Genomic DNA, 21,359 nt, shown 5'->3' on the forward strand with positions numbered 1-21,359 from the left:
GGTCCAAGGCCCTATCCCAAAATGAAATTTAACACATTTTAGTAGAAATATGATTCTAGGGACTATTAGTGGTTTTTTCAAGAAATGTTGAAAAGACATTTTTAGTAGAAATACGTTTCTAGGGACTATTAGTGCCTCATGTTTTTTGGAAACATTTTTCTATTGGAAATTCTTATAAAAAAATCATATAATTTTTTTAAGTAAGATTTTCCTGCCAAGATGGGCTAGAAAACCGTATAGAAAATTTTTTAATAAGTATTTAACAGTTGATGTTGTAATACTTTTAGCATGAAGCAATTTTCATAGCATTTTGTGTTTGACATTTTATTTGAATAAAAATTTATCAATAAGTATAGCAATATATTAGATTGATTATTAATTTTTATTTATTTCCCTGGAAGAGGCAATAAAAGGTCCATTTAATTTTCCTAAGAAAATTTTTAAATATTTCTTGTAATTTTCTAGTAAGTCACTAATAGTAATAGGATTTTAGTTAAAGTTTTTTTGGATATATGTATCCTAGGAAAAACATTTCTAGTTTTTCCTAGAATATAAATTTTCAACCAAGGGCACTAAGGAGGCCATAATAAATTTATGGCCAGATTCAGAAATTACAAAATAAGCTAGACAACATTTGGAGTAAAAATGATTAATATTGGTGCGTTCTAATCCATTATTGAGATTCAATCCCGAACCTCCCCTATGATTCTTTTTTTAAAATGTATGCATAATTTTATATATAATTTATTTGACATATATTTTATGCAGAGTATTAAATGTTTGAAGCTCGAACTCAGTTAAAATTATTAGGCTCGAGCTCGATTACAATTTTAAGCTCGAGGCTAGGGTCAGTTCAAGCTCGAGTTCGAAATATTTAAATCAAGCTCGGCTCGAACATAGGAAGGTTCGGGTTTAGCTCGATTCGATGCCACCCTTATGCCCAATTTTCAATACAGATCTTGCCCAATTTTATGTAGGGGTCTTGCCCAATTTTATGTAAAATGTATGCATAATTTTATATACAATTTATTTGACATGTATTTTTTGAAAAGTTTTAAATGTATGTTGGAGCTCGAACTCAAGACATGTATTTTTTTAAAAGTTTTAAATGAATGCGAAGCTCGAGCTCAACTTGAACTCGGTTAAAATTATTGGGCTCGAGCTCGATAACAATTTTAGGCTCGAGCTCAAGTTCGAAATATTTAAATCAAACTCGGCTCGAACATAGGCAGGTTCGGGCTTAGCTCGGCTCGATGCCACCCCTGGGCATTGCTGTAATTTTACTATTGTAATCACTTAAGTAAAAAATAAAAGAAGAGGGAGGTCAACCAAATGCCTCCAATGGGTGCTGTCTTGAGCACTCTCCCGTGTCATCTCTGTATTCTCTCTTCTCTTCACTCTTCCCTACTCAATTTATTCCATTTTTCATGGTATCAGAGCAATAAGATCCTATTTCAGGTTTTTGTAGGGGTTCTTCTTCCCTCTTCTTGAAGTTCACATACTCTAGAAAAGGGAGATTTCCAGATTTTCTTCTGATTGAAGTTAAAGGTCAGATCTTTTTTGTTTCGTTCTACCAGAACCCAAGGGTTAATGGTTCCTACTACTGATTAAATTAGTTCTGTGCAAAAATTGTGCTCTTAAAGGGTTCTACTGTTGGAAATCTTTCAACCCTAACCTGCATAGGCTTGTAGTGTATGCGTCATCCCTCAAGAAGATGACATCATTATGAGTTTCCCTAATCGAAGTGTTATTCCTTGATTTTTTGGTTATTAATGGTGGAACTGGTCTATTATACTTGTTATTGATATTGCTCTTGCCCTATTGCTTGTGTGGCGCCAACATAGCTTGCGCCTATATCAATTATTATCTATTTATGTTGTTTGAGATGGCTGATGTTGGTGAATTTCTTACACCTACTAAGGAGATAAGTTATTTAGACAGAAAAAATAACACCATAGAGAGATCGAATAGGCTGGTCAAAATCAGTTAGGATTTATTTAAAGGCTAAGAGGAAGATGAAATACCAGAGAAATGATCCTCCTATACCATTGAATGATGATTGGGAAGCCGAAGATAGCCAAGTCATAACTAAGTTATTGAATAGTATGGATGATAAGCTTAGAAACCAAGTTCTGAATTCTTAGACTGCCAAAGAGATCTGAATGTCTCTAGAGTCCATGTATGCATAGGAGAGCAATTTGTCAAGGATCTACGAACTATATTCCATGTTATTTGGCTTGAAAAGGGGTGACAGGAAGGTTCTTCACTAATACTGTGAGTTATATGGTATTTGTTAAAATACAGTTATAAGGGTATTTTGGTCATTTCCTATTTGAGAACATGTTCTTCTAGGAGTTGCAGTTAGTTAGTCATCAGGATAGTAGTTTCTTTATTCGTGCAAATTTTCATGGTATCAGAGCAATGAAGAGAGAGCCTTGGGATCCCAATTGAGCCTTATTCTTCTTAAATACAGACCGACCTCTACTATGGGGCTTTCACAAATTTTCTCATCTGACTATAGGTCCAATCTTTTCCTTTTCTTTTCTGCCAAAACCACTTGGTTGATGGCTTGTACTACCTTTTGAGTAGTTCTTATGCTTCATTGTGCCCCTAGAGGGTTTGTGCCTGCCTTGACCTAAATTTGGTCAGGCTTAAACCAGTGCAAACTAGCCCAGTCTGTGTTTTTTGTGTGTGCAATTGCATAAATTGAAGATTTGACTTGTCATTTATGTTGATTGGTGTTAAACGAAGGTTGGAATTATTGAATATCAGCTGGCCCTAATTTGATTTGTTGTGGGGCCCACTTACATCTGCGCATAGTGCTCAAGACCTGTCTCTACAGCTCTTCATGTGCTTTTGTGGTTTGTAGTTGTGGTGGTTGTTCTTGGATAATAGTATTGCTTATTTGTGATAAGATGGCAAACTTTGGATAAGTTATTACCCCCATTAAATCATGTAGAAGTTCAAAGAGCAAGGATTCTCATTCAATTCAGATTACTTCAGTCAAATTGAATGGGAAGAATTAATTGAATTAGTCTCATTCAATTCTTATGTTATTGAAAGCAAAAAGGAAAACAGTATGGAGACCAGATTCAGTGATCGGGAGATGAGTTGTGATACCTCTAGAGAGATTTGGTTAACCTTGGAATCTATCTTGTCTTAGGAGAGTAATTTGTCCAAGGTATATGACCTATATACCAGATATTTCAGTATGCGACAAGGTACTAGATCCGTCACAGATTATTTTACTGAGATGAGGGGTCCAATGCAAATAAATCAATGCCTTCCAACCATTGACTACTAACGCATAGCAGCTTCGGAAAGAAAAGAACCAAATTCAAGTAGCACGCTCTTACTAGAAGAACTCCGACCGGAATATGATGCAATCCGAACACAAATGTTAGCAGTTGATGAAGTAATTACCTTTGAGAAAGCTTTTAATCTTGTGATTTGGTCTAAAAGTGCAGTGATAAATAGAGAGAAAGAAATGGCACCAACTGAAGCATCAACACTTAATGTCAATTCTACCCCTACCAGGTCAAACACCTCCAGAGGTCGTGGAGGAGATGGACAAGGTTGAGGTCAAGGTTGAGGTCAAGGTTGTGACAACTCAAGTAGGGGTCAGGCCCTGGTGATAGGGGTGACAGAAAATGTATTCGTTGTGGGCAGAATAATCATTTTTCTAACAAATGCTGAGGAAATTTTGGAAAACCAGCAGGGGCATACTCCATTTCAGCCAAGGATGTGCTCAACAGTGAAACTCAAGGGGAACTCCGGCTGTTGGTTGACATCCACATCATCATCCTCTACGACTCAAGACATCGGATCTTCATCCATCGCATGTGCCATGATGGCGATTTCAGGTATGATTGCATTACATGTGTCCTCTAGTCTATCTTGGATCATTGATTTTGATGCATACAAACATATGTCAGTCATGTCCACTTTGTTCTCATCAGTTTTTCCCTCACAAAAGTACCGGACTATCACTCTTGCTGATGGGTTCACCTCTGAGGTCCATGGTGAGAATGTAGTCCAAACCACTCCTCATATGTCTCTGTCAAATGTCTTATTTGCACCTAAATTTCCGGTTAATCTTTTGTCTTTTAGCAACATTACGAAATCCTTGAACTGATCAATAACTTTTAATCCTACTTCATATGTATTTCAGGGTTTGCAGATGGAGAAGATAATTGGTTCTAGACATGAGAAGGGTGGACTTCGTTTGTTAGATGCCATGAATGTTCCAAAGGCTATGGCATTATCCACCCATACTTCACCATATCTGTGGCACTTACGTTTGGGACACCCATCAATAGCTAAGCTTGGTCATTTTCTTTCTTCTATGTTGTCTAATCTGTCTTTCGAGTGTGGATCATGTCACCTTGGAAAGCATCTTCGATCACATTTTCTAGTTACTTTGAGTCAAAGTAATAGTCCTTTTGAATTAGCTCATTTAGATGTATAGGGCCCGTGTCGAGTCCCAAGTGTCTTTGGTTTTAAATAATTTGTGTCCTTCAGAGATGACTTTGGTAGAGTGACTTGGGTGTATCTCCTTCATGAGAAATTGAAGTCTTTGATAAATAAAAACTAAGTTTGAGACAACTATTCACAATTTTCATATTTGGAATTCTTAATAAAAAAATCAGATCATTTTGTGACTTGCATGGTATTATACATCAAACTTTATGTGCCCCTTCAACAAAATGGGGTTTGAACACAAAAATAAGCATTTACTCGAGGTCACACATACCTTGTTATTTCAAATGAATGTTCCTTTATCATATCGGGGTGATTCATTTCTCACATCGTGTTATTTAATTAATCATATGTCATCCTTTGTTCTTCAAGGACGTGTTCCTATTGTGTTCCTAAAACCTCAAAGTAAGATGTTTGATGTTTGTCCACGATTTTTTGGTTCCACTTGTTTTGTTCACCCTCTTGGTATTATTAATCATAAATTGCCTCCTCGGTCTCGTCATAAAAAAGGATGTAAGTTTTATAATCCTCATACAACGAAAACTTATATTTCTGCTGAGATTACCTTTTTTGAGTATACACCCTATTTTCCATCGTCAAAAGTGTTTGCCTCACTTCCCTTGGGGTCTGCTAATGAAAATCCAGGTGTTCAACATCCAATTCCTATAGTTGTTATGGATGACTTCAGTGCAAGTACGTGAACTACGTTTCCACCACCACCTTCACCTATCAAGCCACTCTAGGTATATCAAAGCTGCAGTGTTTAGCAACGAGAGCCTCCTTCTCAAGTTCAACAATCAGATTCTTCATCTACAGATTCTAGACCCTCCAATTCGGCTCTTCCCCTTGCACTCCGGAAAGCAAAAAGTGTTAAGTTGTGGAGCCTAATCAACACCCTACGCTGAGTCGGTACGCGGATCGACCTTCACGGTAAGGTCACCATTGGGGTTGGAAGGGGGGTAGGAAGCCCCCGCCAGATCCACGATATATTGATTGCTGTTTCATTAAGGGCAATATGGGAATTTCACTCTTGTACAACGGTTGCCCTAATTTTCTCTTTATAATTTGGGGGGGGGGGAGCTGCGCGATTAGGGTTTTAATTAATCATCTGAGGAGCATCTTGAGTTACGGCTGAGAGACGTTAGAAAAAAACACATGTAAGTGTGTGCAATCTCTCTTATAAACTATTTCATCTTCATAGTGGATTACTGTAGCAGCGGAAGATAGGATGTAGTCTCACCTTGAGGCGAACCAGTATAAATCTTGTAGTGTTTTTCTGTGCTTGCTTTTTCCTTCTTCTGCATTTATTATTATTACTCTCGTTAGTTTGGAATTAGGGCGTCTAATTCCTAACAAGTGGTATAAGAGCTTGGTTTGTGATTGAGAACAATGACTGGCGAAGAAGGATCGGCACTAGGAATCAACAAGTTCGATTGTATGGATTTTGCGTTCTGGAGGATGCAGATCGAAGATTATCTATACAGTAAAAAGCTACACTCACCACTTCTGGATATGAAACCAGAAGGTATAAAAGATGTCAAGTAAAATCTCCTTGATATACAGGTGTTGGGAGTAGTCTGGTTAACATTGTCGAAAAACATCGCTCACAACGTGGCGTCGAAGAAAATCACAGTGGGGATGATGAAGATTTTGTCGGATATGTATGAGAAGCCTTCCACAAATAATAAGGTACATCTCATGGAAAAAATCTTCAATTTAAAGATGATAGAAAATACATCAATGGCATCGCATTTGAATGAGTTTAGCACGATTGTCAATCAATTGACCTCTGTTCAAATTAAATTTGATAATGATGTTCGTGCTTTAATTCTTTTGGCTTCTCTGCCAAATTGTTGGGAGCCTATGAGGGCGGCGATCAGTAACTCTGTAGGCAATGGGAAGTTGATTTTTAATGATGTTCGGGATACCATTCTTGCGGAGGAAGCTCGTAGAAAGGACTCCGAAGAATCGTCGACATCTAATTTTGTCCTAAGTGTCGGTACTAGGGGTAGGAACTTCAAGAGGAATTCCAACAAGGGCAATGGTAGAGGGAAGTCAAGGAATGGTAGAAGCAAGTCCAAATTCCGAAGGAATGTGAAGTGCTGGAATTGTGGCAAGTCTGATCACATAAAGAAAAACTGCAAAGCACCAAAGAAGGATGAAAAAAAAATGCGGTGACTGAAGAAGTACAAAATGTTTTACTCTTGTCGGTTGATAGCCCTATTGACTCTTGGGTGTTAGATTCGGGAGCTTCTTTTTACACCACTGGACACCGTCAGATCATGAAGAATTATGTTGCTGGAGATCATGGAAAGGTCTTTTTTGCTGATGGAGAAGCTTTGAATATGGTCGGTATTGGTAACGTCAGTTTAAGGATGTCAAACGGGTCAGTGTGGAAAATTCACAAGGTGAGACATGTACCAAAACTTATGCGTAATCTGATCTCAGTAGGGCAAGTTAATGATGAACGTCATAATGTGACTTTTAATGTACTTGGAAAGTCACTAAGGGAGCCATGGTTGTTGCACAAGGAGTTAAAACTAGAACTCTTTACATCACTTCCAATAGTAGAGACACAATTGCTGTTGTTGATGTTGTTACTGATTCTGATTTGTAGCATTATAGGCTCGGTCACATGAGTGAGAAGGGAAAGAAGGTGCTTCAGTCCAAAGGGAAGCTAACGGGATTGAAAATTGTAAACAACAGTTTGTGTGAAGGTTGTATTTTCGGCAAGCAGAAAAGGGTTAGCTTTTCTAAGGCAGGAAATGAGCAAAAGACAGTAAAATTGGAGTTGGTTCACACTGATGTGGGGGGGCCTTCAATTGTTACTTCCCTTGGTGGTTCTAACTAGTATGTGACATTTAATGATGATGCAAGCAGAAAGGTATGGGTTTATTTCTTGAAAAAGAAATTTGATATCTTTGATACCTTCAAGAGATGGAGAGCAATGGTTGAGAATGAGACAGATTTGAAGGTGAAGTGCTTGCAGTCAGATAATGGGGGAGAATACGTAGATGATGATTTCAAGCGGTACTGTGTTGATAATGAAATCAAGATAAAAAATATCATTCCTGGAAAAACTCAACAGAATGGTGTGGATGAAAGGATGAATAGAACTTTGAACGAGCATGCTAGGAGCGTGAGATTACATGTAGGATTCTCAAAGATGTTCTAGTTTGAGGCTATTAGCACCACTGCCTATTTGATTAACAAAGGTCCCTCAACACCATTGGATTGCAAAATACAAGAAGAGATCTGGAGCGGCAAAGTGGAAACCTTTCTTTCTTGAAAGTGTTTGGTTATGTTTCTTATATTCACATTGATTATACTATTAGAAGTAAACTTGATGCTAAATCTAACATATATTTCCTTATTGGCTATGGTGGTACCGAATTTGTTTATCGCTTCTAGGATGACCAAAGTCGCAAGGTTATCAGGAGCAAGGATATGATATTCAATGAAGGTGCCCTGTATAAAGACAGGTTGAGAACAAATTCAAAGAGCACAAGTAATGAAGCCAAGAAGTCTGAAATGATTCAGTTGAGAGATCTTCCAGCTATTGAGATGGAGAATAATGCTCAGGAAGACCAGGAAAACATACCCCAAGAAGTAAATCAGAACATTCCTGTGACTGAAGTCAGGAGATCTGCCAGAACTAGCAGACCACCATAAAGGTACTCTCCTGCACTAAATTATATTTTGTTGACTGATAAAGGTGAACCAGAGAGTTATGAGGAAGCCATGCAAGTTGATGAATCAACCAAGTGGGAGTTGGCCATGCGGGATGAGATGGACTCACTGTTATCCAATCAGATATGGCAGTTGACCGAGTTACCAAAAGGGAAGAAGGTCTTGCATAATAAATGGGTGTACCGAATAAAAGAGGAACATGATGGCAGTAAGCGGAACAAGGCAAGACTGGTGGTAAAAGGCTTTCAACAAAAAAAAGGCATTGACTACACTAAGATTTTCTCTCCAGTAGTGAAATTGATTACTATTAGAACAGTGTTTGGACTAGTAGCAAATGAAGACTTGCACTCAGAGCAGTTGGATGTAAAGACAGTCTTTCTTCATGGTGATTTGGAGGAAGAAATTTACATGATGCAGCCACAAGGTTGCTGTTGGAAGATAAGACCCAAACCCACACGACCAAGGAAGGCCCACATATCCAAGTGTATTAGAAGATGGGCCCAAACCCATATGACCAAGGAAGACCCATGCATCCAAGAGATATAGAAAATGGGCTCAAGGTCCACATATCAAAGAGAAGGCCCATAGGCTCACATACAATGATGGCAAGATGGTAACTCAAGGGTCAACTCATAGATGGCATTGATGTAATTAGATTAAAGTTCCAGGGTTAAAACCCTAAATTCAAGGGTATTATTGTAATACAGTAGTTTCATGAATCTATAAAAAGAGCTTAGGGGGAAGGTTAGGAAATCAAGTCAATAACCTCTTCTTCCTTTGGTTTTCTCCCAATGGGTCTCTCTCCCTTTTTCTCCATGAGCTAAATTCATGGAATCCTGAAAATCAACATGGTATCAGAGATTTGATTTTCAGGACTCGTAGCTATGGTATTTTAAAATTCCAAACCTCTTTTATTTTTTAGTTTTTCTCTTTATCATGGCCTTATTTTTTTTCTATTAGTAAGTGCCACCATGCCAGTATGCCGGAGGCAACCACCGGTGAGTGCCTTCCTTCTCCACAAATATTTTTGTCTGCATCTTCAGTGGGGACTGTTCGTTGGTTCAGTCTGATTAGTCCCCTTAGCCCAGTTTTTCCCAACACCTCATTGGCCAAACACAAAGTTATCATGTCAGAAGATCTGTCCAAACGGGCCCGACGGAATCTTCCATCGTTCTCGGTCCGGGTCAACCCAACAACCCAGCAACCCGAGGCTGCCCTTCTAGCTGCTGTTGAGCAGCACTAGCAAACCGAGTCAACCCAAACCAACTCGAACCGAGTCAACTCGGGTTTGGGTCAATCTGACTCGGGCCACTTATTTTCTACCTTGGTATAAATGTCTGGACCAAAGCTTATACATATTTTTGCAGCAAATCGAATATATTGGTCTACTATTTGACTCGGCGCGACTTGATAAATTTTTCACTGCTGGATTATTATTTTGAAGAATTGACAGATTATTCCTCGGTCAGCATATTATTTGGTACAGATATTTGCATTGGATTATTTCATAGGTCATTTTACAAGGATTATTTTGGTTCGTGTTATATGGGCCCAAGCCCATTCGGTTGGGATTCCATGATGGAAGAACTTAATACCCCGTCAAAAATATTTGCGATTGGGATTCCATGACAGAGGAACTTAATACCCCGTCAAAAATATCAAAAATATTTGCGGTTGGGATTCCATGACGGAGGAACTTAATACCCCGTTAAAAATATAAAAAATATTTGCAGTTAGGATTCCATGACGGAGGAAATTAATACCCCCATAAAAAATATCAAATGTCGGGACACCATGATGGGGAACTTATTATTACATCTATGTTACTTCCCCCCATTAATGTCATATATTACTCTACCACTTGAGAGTCGTTATCCTGTGGAGGGACACGGTGATGAAGGTGGACACTTCAAAGCAATGCCGATAGACACACTACCTACAGAAGACGGAGTGTGCCCTACATCCAACATGAGTTAAGACTGGAGTATGGAGGTCTTAGCGGCTAGGAGTGATTTACTCTCACTGATATTATGCCAACTGGGCCTAATGAACGAGAGCACCAGCGTAAGGGGGAGTGTTGGAAGAAGAAGGCATATTGGAAGATGTGCCATTTTATACAAAAAAAGATTTTATACATCATTTGCAGCAAGCTGGGAGTTCATGTTGTTCTCTCACCCCCAGCTTGAGGGGGAGTGTTGGAAGATAGGGCCCAAGCCCATACGACCAAAGAAGGCCCACATATCCAAGTGTATTAGAAGATGGACCCAAGCCCATAAGACCAAGGAATACAAATGCATCCAAGAGATATAGAAGATGGGCTCAAGGGCCACAAATCAAAGAGAAGGCCCATAGGCCCACATACAATGATGGCAAGATGGTAAATAAAAAGTCATCTCATAGAGATGGCATTGATATAATTAGATTAAAGTTCTAGTGTTAAAACCCTAAACCCTAAATTCAGGGGTATTATTATAATACAATACTTTCATTAATCTCTAAATAGAGCTTCAAGGGGAGGGTTAAGAAATCAAGTCCATAACCTCTTCTTCCTCTGGTTTTCTCCCAATGGGTCTCTCTCCCTTTTTCTCCATGAGCTAAATTCATGGAGTCCTGAAAATCAATAGATTCAAAGCACATAAAAAGGAGAAATGGTGTGTAAACTTTAAAAGAGCTTGTATGGTCTTAAACAGGCTCCAAGACAATGGTATAAGAAGTTTGACACTTTTATGAATAGTAATGGTTTCTAGAGGTGTCCGGTAGATCATTGTTGTGATGTGAAGAAGTTTGACGACTCCTATATCATTCTACTACTATATGGTGATGACATGTTAATAGCAGGTGCTTCCAAACAAGAAATAGATAAGTTGAAAAGGGAGTTGTCCAAGAAGTTTGCAATGAAGGATTTGGGTGCTAGAAAACAAATCCTTGGGATGAGGATTACTAGGGATACTAATGTCTCACAAGAAGAATATGTGAAGAAGGTGCTGAGCAGATTCAACATAAATGTTGCAAAACCAGTGAATACTCCTTTGGCTAGTCACTTTAGGCTATCTAAGGAGCAGTCAACTTCTACAGAGCAGGAGCGAGCCCACATGGCCAATGTGCCTTATGCTTCTGCTATTGGTAGTCTCATGCATACTATGGTGTGCACTAGACCAGACATAGCTCATGCAATGGGAGTAGTGAGCAGATATACGAGTAATCTGGGTAAACAACATTAGGAAGCAGTGAAGTGGATTCTCAGGTATTTGAGAGGCATTGCAGACTCAACCTTGTATTTTAGAAAATCGGACTGGAGATTACAAGGTTATGTAGATGCTGACATGGCTGGAGACATTGATGGCAGGAAGAGTACCACTGGATATGTATACACATTGGGTGGTACAGGAGTTTGTTGGGTCTCTATGCTGCAAAAGATAGTTGCTCTTTCCACTACTGAGGCAGAATATGTCGTCGTGATTGAAGCCAACACAGAGATGGTACGGCTACAGTCCTTCTGGGAAGAATTAGGTCTCAAGCATGGGAAGAATGTGTTGTATTGTGATAGTCAGAGTGTTATTCATTTAGCAAAGAATCTTGTTTATCATACTAGAACAAAGCACATACAGGTGCGTTATCACTTCATCAGATCGGCTCTGGAGGATGGAGTCTTAGCCCTTGAGAAGATTCAAGGAAGTCAGAATCCGATTGATATATTGACAAAGACTGTTACGATTGAGAAACTAAAGTTGTGTGCAACTTCAGTTGGACTTCTCTCTGAGGATTGAGAAGTTGTTGCCGCTGCATAGGAGATATTGATGATGGATTAGTTTCCAAGTGGGAGATTGTTAAGTTGTGGAGCCTAATCAATGCCCTACGCTGACTCGGTACACGGCCACTATTAGAGTTTAATTAATTTGAGGAGCATCTTGAGTTGCAGCCGAGAGAGGTTAGAGAAAAACACTTGTAAGTGTGTGCGATCTCTCTGGTAAACTATTTTTTCTTCATAATGGATTACTGCAGCAGCGGAAGACAGGACGTAGTCTCACCTTGAGGCGAACCTGTATAAGTCTTGTTGTGTTTTTCCGTGCTTGTTTTTTCCTTCTTCTTATTGTTCTCGTTAGTTTGAAATTAGGGCGTCTAATTCCTAACAAAAAGGTCATGTACTTCTCAGCCAATTTCTAAATATATGTCTTTTGACTTCTTATCTCCTTCCTATGAAACATTTGCCTTGTCATTGTTTATTTCTTCTATTCCTCATACAATGTAGAAGGCCTGAATGTTGTCTAAGTGCAAACAAGCTATGGATGCAGAAATTGAGGCCTTGATCTCTAGAAATACAAGGACACTTTGTCAACCATTGAATAGTGCAGCCATTGTAGGATGTCAAAGAGTATACAGAGTTGGTGGCCATATTGAGAAGTACGAAGCTCAACTAGTGGCAAAAGATTACACACAGACCTAAGGCATTGGTGTATTCGACACATTTTCTGTTGTTGCTTGTCTTACCTCCGTCCTCATTCTAGTACCTATCGTAGTGAATAAAGAATAGTTCTTACATCAATCAGATATAAAAAATGTTTTTCTCTATGGTGATTTACAAGAAGAAGTTTATATGGAATAACCTCTAAGATATGTTGTTCAAATGGAGACTTGGAAAGGCATGCAAACTGTAGAAGGCAATTTATGGTCTAAAGTAGAGCCCTAGAGCTTGGATGGAAAATATTAGCACAGTCGTCAAAAAATGTGGGTTTGTATGGAGCCATTGTGACCATTCCATGTTTGTATTGAAAGACAATAAAGAATCATGGTTCTTGTTGTATATGTGGATGATATTGTGTTCAATGAGAGTGATTCGAAAAGAATTGTAGAAGTTAAAGAGCATCTTGCAAAGCAGTTTCAGATGAAGGGCATGGGACAGTTAAAATATTTTCTTGGTATCGAGGTGGCAAGAGCAAGAAGGGTGTTGTTTTATCTCAAAGAAAGTCTGTTTTTGACATGTTACACGAGTATGACCTCTTGGGTGCTCATCCAATGGATACTCCTATGGAAGCCAATGTAATCTCCATGATGATCAAAGTCTTGAGCTTAAAGATAAAACTTAGTATAAATGCTTAGTGGGGAAATTAATTTATGCCATTGTTATGAGGTCAGATATATCCTTTATAGTGAGAGTAATAAGCCAATTTATGGAAGATCCCCACAAGATAGATTTAGAAGCTGCACATAGAGTTTTGAAATATCTCAAAAAGGTGCACCAGGGAAAGGTTGGTCATATACCTCTCCTGGTAAAATTGATATGCAAGGCTACTCGAATGCAGATTATGAAGGTGCAAGATGGATAGGGTCAACTACTTGTTACTATTTTGTAGGTAATCTTATTAGTTAGATAAGTAAGAAGCAAAGTATAGTGGCCAAATCCAGTGTTGAAGCTGAGTATAGAGCTATGTTCATACAGTAAATGAGCTCATGTGGGTAAAATCAGTATTGGTTGAATCAGCTTTTTACATCACAAAGCCTATGGCTATGAAGTGTGACAACTAAGCTGCAATTTTTATAGCAAGCAATCTGGTCTTTCATGAGAACCAAATGTATCAAAGTTGATTGTCATTTCATCTGAGATATTGTAGTGTGAGGAAATATTGTTACCCCATATGTGAAGTCATCTGATCAACTTGGTGATATATTTACCAAACCTCTAGGAAGACACAAATATCATCCATTATGTGACAAGGGCATTTTGATATTCATGCTCCATCTCAAGGGGGAGTGTTAAAATATATGTATATGAGCATTATGGTCAATTCCTATTTGTGTACATGTCCTTTTAGGAGTTGCAGTAAGTTAATCATCAAGGTAGTAGTCTATGTTTCAAATTTTATTTCATTTCATTTTGATAAAATATTTAGGAAGTTATAGGGTTTTATGCAATGAGGGACATTTTTTGTAATCTATCTCAATTTTCACTTAAATGAACTATTTAAAGGAGAAAACTCGAGTTTCAGCCCTAATGTGAGACTATTCAATGCACACTTTCTTCTCCCTCTTGTTTCTATTCTTTTCTCCTTCCCTCTTTAGTCTCTTCTAATCTTGCAACTTTTCAGTATTCTCAGGAGATCAACATCTATCATCCATTTACTATGAATGAAAAACAATTGAGGAAGTAGCAAGGACAGATTTATGTTGCAAAGTTTTTGGAGAGCCTTGGCCCAGAGTATGGAGTACAAGCTCAATTGGTTGCGTTAGATAAGGTTCCCTGACTTCCTAATGCTTTTACTGGGTGCTTCGTGGAAAGACAGTTAGACATCACATCGTGGTAAGGAAGTATTCACGATTGATGCTGCTGCCCTTAGCATTCAGCATGGTTTTAGTTGATTAAAAGTTACTCAGGGTTGTCGTAGTAGGAACACAAGTTGAGGCCGAGGCCGAGGCCGTGATGGCTTAGGTCATGGCTGAGGCAAAGGTGACTATAGGTGTGCCCATTGTGAACGTATCAACCATGTTTCTAAAAGATTGTTGGGAGAAGTTTGATAAACCAGCATGAGCAAATAATAGTGTTTTTGGGAGCAGTGAGACATTTACAACTCATGTGGATGATATTGCTGCCGGGGTTCCAGATGAAATGCAACAATTAATTGAAAGGATGACCTACTTGATTTCTGTTTCTACTTCTATGCCTCAATCCACTTCTATTGCTACAACTACTCTGGCTAAACCAGGTGTGTCTGCTTTTCATGTGCACCGAGTGACTACATAGGTTATTGACTCCGGTGCATCTCACATGTGTTAGGCATGTCTTCGTTGATTTTGAATCTTAGTTAGTCATTGCCATGTAAACAAGTAACACTTGCAGACGGCTCTGTCTTCTTGGTTCATGGACTAGTATCTATTAAACCTACTTCTTTGTGCCTTGATTTGGTTTTATTAGTTTCTGAATTTCCTGTCAATCTTCTCTGTATTATCCAAATCGCAAAGTCTTGAATTATTCAGTAACCTCCTATCCTTCTTGTTGTGTGTTTCAAGACCTCCAAACGAAGGAGATGATTGATTTGGGACTTGAGAGAGATGGATTGTATCACCTGAAGGGATCACCATCAGATGGGGACCATGTCTTGTAGTTCGTGCTTTTAGTTGTAACTATTTTTCTGTCATTTATTAATGATTTTAGTTGATCTACTTTGATGAATCTCCTAGGGAAAAGTTTGAATTTTTTTATGTATTTCAAAACTTTTATAATGAAATAAAGACTTGGTTCAGTGCTCCACTTCGTGTTTTACATACAGACAATGGGCTTGACTTTATAAATCATAAATTTCATTCTTTTTGTCAATCCACAGGCATTATTCATCAGTCTATGTATCCGTATACCCTACAAAAAAATTGTGAGGCCTAAAGAAAAAATCGCCATTTGCTTGAAGTTACATGCACTTTATTATTTCATATGCATCTTCCTATGTCTTTTTAGCGAGATGCAATCCTTATTGTTTGTTTCCCTATAAATAAGATATCTCGTCTACACTTGGTGGAAAATTCCATTTCACATTCTTAAACCTGATGTCAAGTTATTTCCCTTGTGTCCTTGTGTCTTTGGTTGTATATGTTTTGTGCATGTACTTGGACTAACAACAAATAAATTGTCACCTAAAGCTATGAAATGTGTCTTTCTAGGATACTCCCAAACCCAAAAAGGGTATAAATGTTTTTGTCCATCTACAAGAAAAAAAACATTTGTCTCCTCAGATGTTACATTTTTTGAAGATGCACTATATTTCAATTTAACTAGTTTTTCTCCTAGTGTTTCTATTTATCCTACCATTCTTGTTGCTAGTCTTGTGGAGGATATGCCTAGTCCACTGCCACCGATTTCAGTATCAAAACCTTTCCAGGCCTATCAACGTAAAAAGCCTAGAACAACAACATAGAAGACTCTCTCTCTCTTTACTACCTAAATTAGAGCCTTCTTTCTCTGAGGTACCTGAGGTTAGCGATCTTCATCTTCTGTTGTTGTTCATAAAGGTGTCTAAACTTGCACATGGTATCCTATTTCTTACTTTGTTTCTTTTCATTCTTTGTTCGTGTCCTTTAAATCTTTTGCCTTACCGTTGTCTTCTTGATATCCCTTCTTCGGTACAAGAAACTCTGTCTTCTCTAGTGGGGAAACTAGCTATGGAAGTAGAGATGGAAGCTCTATTGGACCGTGGGACTTGGACTTTATGTGAGTTGCCTACGAGTACATCTATTGTGGGCTTTTATTGGGTTTATACCGTCAAGTACAATGCTAATGGATCCATTGAATGGTATAAAGCATATCTTGTGGTTGAAGGATATACCCGAACTTAAGGGATTGATGTATTTGAGACTTTTTCCCCAATAGCCTGATTGTCTTTTGTTGGATATTTGTCTCAGTGGCAGTCACATAGGATTGACTTTTACTCCAATTGGACATTAAAAATGCATTTTTAAATGATGACCTGGATGAGGAAGTGTATATGGAGCAACCTCCTGGGTAAATTCCTCAAGGAGAGATTGAACATGTTTGCTAATTGAATAGGTTATTCATAGTCTTAAACAAAGTCACAGGGCATGGTTTGACAAGTTCAGCAAGGTAGTCATGGCATTTTGTTTTTCCTGAAGTCACTGTGATCATTCCATATTTATTCTGAGGAAACATACTGAAATTTTGGTGATTCTTGTTTATGTGGATGATATAATACTATCTGGAAGTGATAAGCAAGGAATTGAGGAAGTGAAACCTCATCTTACAAAACACTTTCAAAGACTTGCGGTCTCTAAAATACTTTTTTGGTATTGAGGTCACTAGGAGTAAATAAGGATGTGCTAACTCAAAGAAAAAATGAGAGTGATATGCTCCATGATTATGAATTACTAGGGGCAAAGCCTGCAAAAACTCCAATGGAAGTTGGTCATAAACTACATGAAGGGGATAGTCTAGAGCTCAGGGTCAAGGCTATGTGTCGGTGACTTTTACATAAGCTCATTTATGCTACTGTCACTTGCTCAGATATATCATTTGCAATCAGCACAGTTAGCCAGTTCATGGAATGTTCTTGTAAGATTCATTTGGAGGAGGACCAAAGGATTTTTATGACACTTAAAGAAAACACTGGGAGAAGTGTTGTTTTATGCACCCTATAGTCATTTATAGATTGAGGCATACTCAAATGTAGATTATGCATGATCTAGATTGAACAGAAATCTGCTTTTGGCCACTGTCTTTTTGTTGGTGGAAACTTAGTTAGCTGGAAGAGTAAGAAATAGAATGTATTGACTCATTCAAGTGCAAAAGCTAAGTATAGAGCAATGACCCATATAGTAAGTAAACTCATATGGGTCAAATCGGTGTTACATGAGATGAACTTTACTACTATAGAGGCCACGACTATGACTATGATAATCAGGTTGCAATCTTTATTGCTAGCAACTCAGTATTCTATGAACATTGGAAACATAAAGAGTTTATTGGCACCCCATCCGTGATGCAGTTATGAGTGGAGTGGTAGTCACACCATAAGTTAGATCGGCTAATAAGATTGGAAACATTTATACTAAAGCTTTGGACAAAGTTCCTTTAACAAGCTGAGACTACTTGATATAAATGCTTCAACATGAGGGGGAGAGTTAAAATATATAAAAGGGGCATTTTGGTCATTTTCGGTTACTAGTATACACTTCTGAAGTTAGAAGTAGAATATGAAGATAGAAACTTATGGTTCAAGTTTGGTTGAATTCTGATGTGTGTACTTGAAGTTATATGTGTAGGAGCTATCAAGGCATTTCTGTAATAAAAGAAGGAGGTCAAACAGATCCTCCAGCAGGTGCTGTTTCGAGCACTCTCTCCTCTCATCTCTATTCTCTCTTCTCTTCACTCTTCCTTTCTCAATTTCTTCCATTTTTCAAATTGTCTATGACACCCATTTCTAGTCTTGCTCTTTGCTAGTCATATACCCATTCTTTTTTCTTTATTGTGACAGCCAGTGATGTTTATGTTCTCAGCTAGGCCACCTTCATCTTTTCCAATTCGTTCCCACAATATGGTAGCATAGACCATGCCTGATCTAACAAAGGTCTTGAAAAACTAGCTTTCATTCTTCTCAGCATGTGACAAACAAAAAGCTTGAGATGCCAATCTCCACCTATGTCATCCCACATTTGCATTAACATCCTATTCAATGACCACCACTTGTACAAAGAATATCCTCAGAGTATAACATGACCTTCAATCTACATTCTCTTGTTTTGTCAACATGTACATAGGTCAATCTACAGAGAAACAAATGTCTCTCTATTAAGTTCAACTCCTTGGCCACATATCTTCTCTTTATTTTTTTCCTTTTTCTCCAAAATTAGCAGATTTCTCAACTGTAGCTCAAAACCTATTGAAGCTAAAAGAAGAAAAGAACAACTCACCAAACAATACCCATCAAACCAAATAGAAACAGGGATAGCAGACTTTGTTCTCATTACAATCAACTTAAATAAACATCCAACAAATGGTGAACAATACCTACCACCAAAATTCATACCCATGCTGAAGTACACAAAGTACCAAGTAAATCAGAGGGAAAAAACATAAGGAAGCAATTCGAACCAGAGTGATAACAATGGGAAGCAATTAGAACAGGATATAAGGTTTGGATAATACATTCCAGTCGTCCAGATCATCCGAGATTTCACAGAGACAAAACCCAGAATAAAATCTCCACTAAAGCAAACAAAATCGCCAGCGCCCATCATCATGTTTGAAACGACACAATTCAGGGATGTGAAAGTAACAAAATAAGCGAAGAGGCAGCTCGTACCTCCCATCCACTACCGGATCGAAGGTGAACGATACAAGATGGTAATCCGTGTTCTCCTCATCCGCCTCCATCCAAATCGTCTCTTTACGAACATTAATAACGTTTTTCACCTGTGTGGCCCTATTTTGCTCCACATATGGGGCAGGAGGCTGCGGCTGAATGATAGCCCAAGGGGAGGAGGAAGATAGCCGAAACTGAACCCAACCGTTACCACTCTAATTAGCGTAATAAGGGTAATTGAACTGGCCCGTAGCCAGATCGCCATACCTATAAGCACTTCAGTGCAAGGGTACTGTGAGCAGAGTGGTGCAGGCGGTACAGGAAATGGGTAGCGAGGTGAAGGATAAGGAGCATTCGCTACAAAGACGTAATTGGGAGGAGAGGGAGGGGGCAATGGCTGAGAAGTACGCCTTGGAGCTAGCGGAGGTGGTGGCGCGGCGGAAGAAGAGGGGGGCTTGATAACAAGGAAATGAGTTGAGGAGGGTAGCTTCGGGGTTGTTGATCTTGTCTCCTTCTGTAGCTCATGGATTGTTCCATGTTTTACAGAGAGAAGAAGCAGAAAGTCATAAGCGCACAAAATATTGTGACTCAGGAGAGCTCACGCAGAGAAGCAATGTTGTAATGACTTTGGGGGATGACAGCAGGGAAGCCATTTTCGGCTTTTGCTTGGAGCGACGGTTTCTTCATTTGACAAGAGGAATTACTAATAATATGATCGTAGTCGTAGTGTCATTTGTGGTTTGTCGGACAGGAAACAGACCCTGCCAGATGTTGAAATTTTAGCAGTTCCGATCCACTGCGTACGCCATGCGTGTCAATTGATAATTCCAGTTCAAATGTACTCATCGATGTGGACATTGTCTACTTTATGTAGGAGACTATCTTTAAAGAATATAGAAGGCTCTACATGATTCTTGAGAAGTCTTATAAAACCAAAATTATTATGGAATAAGGTATTATCATAGAAGTTTCAGTTTAAAGGTATTTTAGTTATGTTAGTCTTCTATTTATGTTGAATTATTTAATTATGTTAAGACTTGGTAGAGTTTGGGTGTAATTGAGATAAAGATAGTTTAATTGTAATTGGACTCTATTATAAATAAGGTTTTAAGTACTCTGATTACAACAAGTTAATGAAGTTTTTCTCTTTTTCATAAATTCAACATGGTATCAGAGCAGGTTCAGTGAGTTGACTCGGTCAACCCACATAGATTATGTGATCCTTTTCTGATTTATTATTTCTTTAGGTTCATATCTATTTTTAATCCCTATATCCGTTATTTTATTTGTGTTTTCACATCTATAATGAGTTTTTCATATTGCATATTATATATTGGCGGAAAGATATTTGAGTCTACTTTCTAAAGAAAAATGAATTTTGATAATTAGATTTTTTTGCAAAGAGAAATCAATATTTGAAGCAATAAAGGTCAGATTACAAAAGAGGTTCGAGTAGGGCAGAAAGCTTCAACTTTTGTGCTATTTTATGCTATCAAGAATGAGACTTTATATAGAGAATTATATATCAAAAGAAATATTTGTAAGTCTATTTTCTTATCTATTCAACCAATTCTCAATTTGAGTTTTTTATATGGAGATATTAATCTTAGAAGAGTCAATGGTCATACTGACAAAAAGGAGAAAGAGTACTTAGTTTAGCAGATTACAGAGACCGAAATCTATCAAATTATTTATCTCAAAAGAAATATATTTTATGAAGATAAATTATACTTGGATGAAAGGTATTTAAGTCTATTTTCATAAGGAGAAAATTTTATGTTATTCTAATCTATATTTAAGGATATATTCGAGTTTGGAAGAATCAAAGGTCATGCTGGTATCCTGTTGCATTGAAAATCCGAATTTAAGCCGAATTTTTCGTCACTGTTTGGGTTACTGTTATTGATCAACTATATTAAAAAAAAATCTTACTTACCCCTTGTTTGGCAATCTTTCTCCTACCATCCTTTATTTGACTCTCATGTATCCCTTTGAGCCAATCTCTTGTGTATTGCTTCGGTTGGTTTACCTTTATATATATATTTCTAACATATGGGTGTTTTAAGTCCATTGAGAATTTTTATATATACCTATGGGTCTTTTATCGCCATCTTGTGAATGATAGGCATTACCCACTTATCACCCATTTCTACCCTTTGAGAGTTGGTGCTCGGGTTGGAACATCATGATGGAAGAACTTATTACTACATCTATGCTATTTGGTTCAAGTTGGGATCATTATTGTTACCTCCCAACTTGAGGGGGAGAAGTAGAAACAGAAGCACAAGAAAGAGGTATTTTATTCCATATGTTGTGGTAATTTTTATGTGACCAAAATATTCAAGAAAGGGGGAGCACAAAGATGAAGTTTTTGCATTTATGAAGAAATTT

The 21,359-nt window shown here is 38.0% G+C and overlaps 1 long non-coding RNA gene across 2 annotated transcripts in view; it reads right to left on the reverse strand.

Moving 5' to 3' along the window:
• The window catches only part of LOC137959934 (uncharacterized), a 37,411-nt gene extending 17,766 nt beyond the window's left edge, over positions 1–19,645 (reverse strand). For both annotated transcript variants that reach the window (XR_011114092.1, XR_011114093.1), the window contains exon 1: positions 18,969–19,645. This is a non-coding gene — a long non-coding RNA (uncharacterized lncRNA). The remainder of the gene's footprint in view (positions 1–18,968) is intronic.
• Positions 19,646–21,359: the final 1,714 nt, after the last annotated feature.

Source organism: Aristolochia californica, unplaced genomic scaffold (genome assembly GCF_029961685.1).
Source record: "Aristolochia californica isolate CCGP_79_NKW_82.1479 unplaced genomic scaffold, dmAriCali1.0.hap1 SCAF_3, whole genome shotgun sequence".
NCBI lineage: Eukaryota > Viridiplantae > Streptophyta > Magnoliopsida > Piperales > Aristolochiaceae > Aristolochia > Aristolochia californica.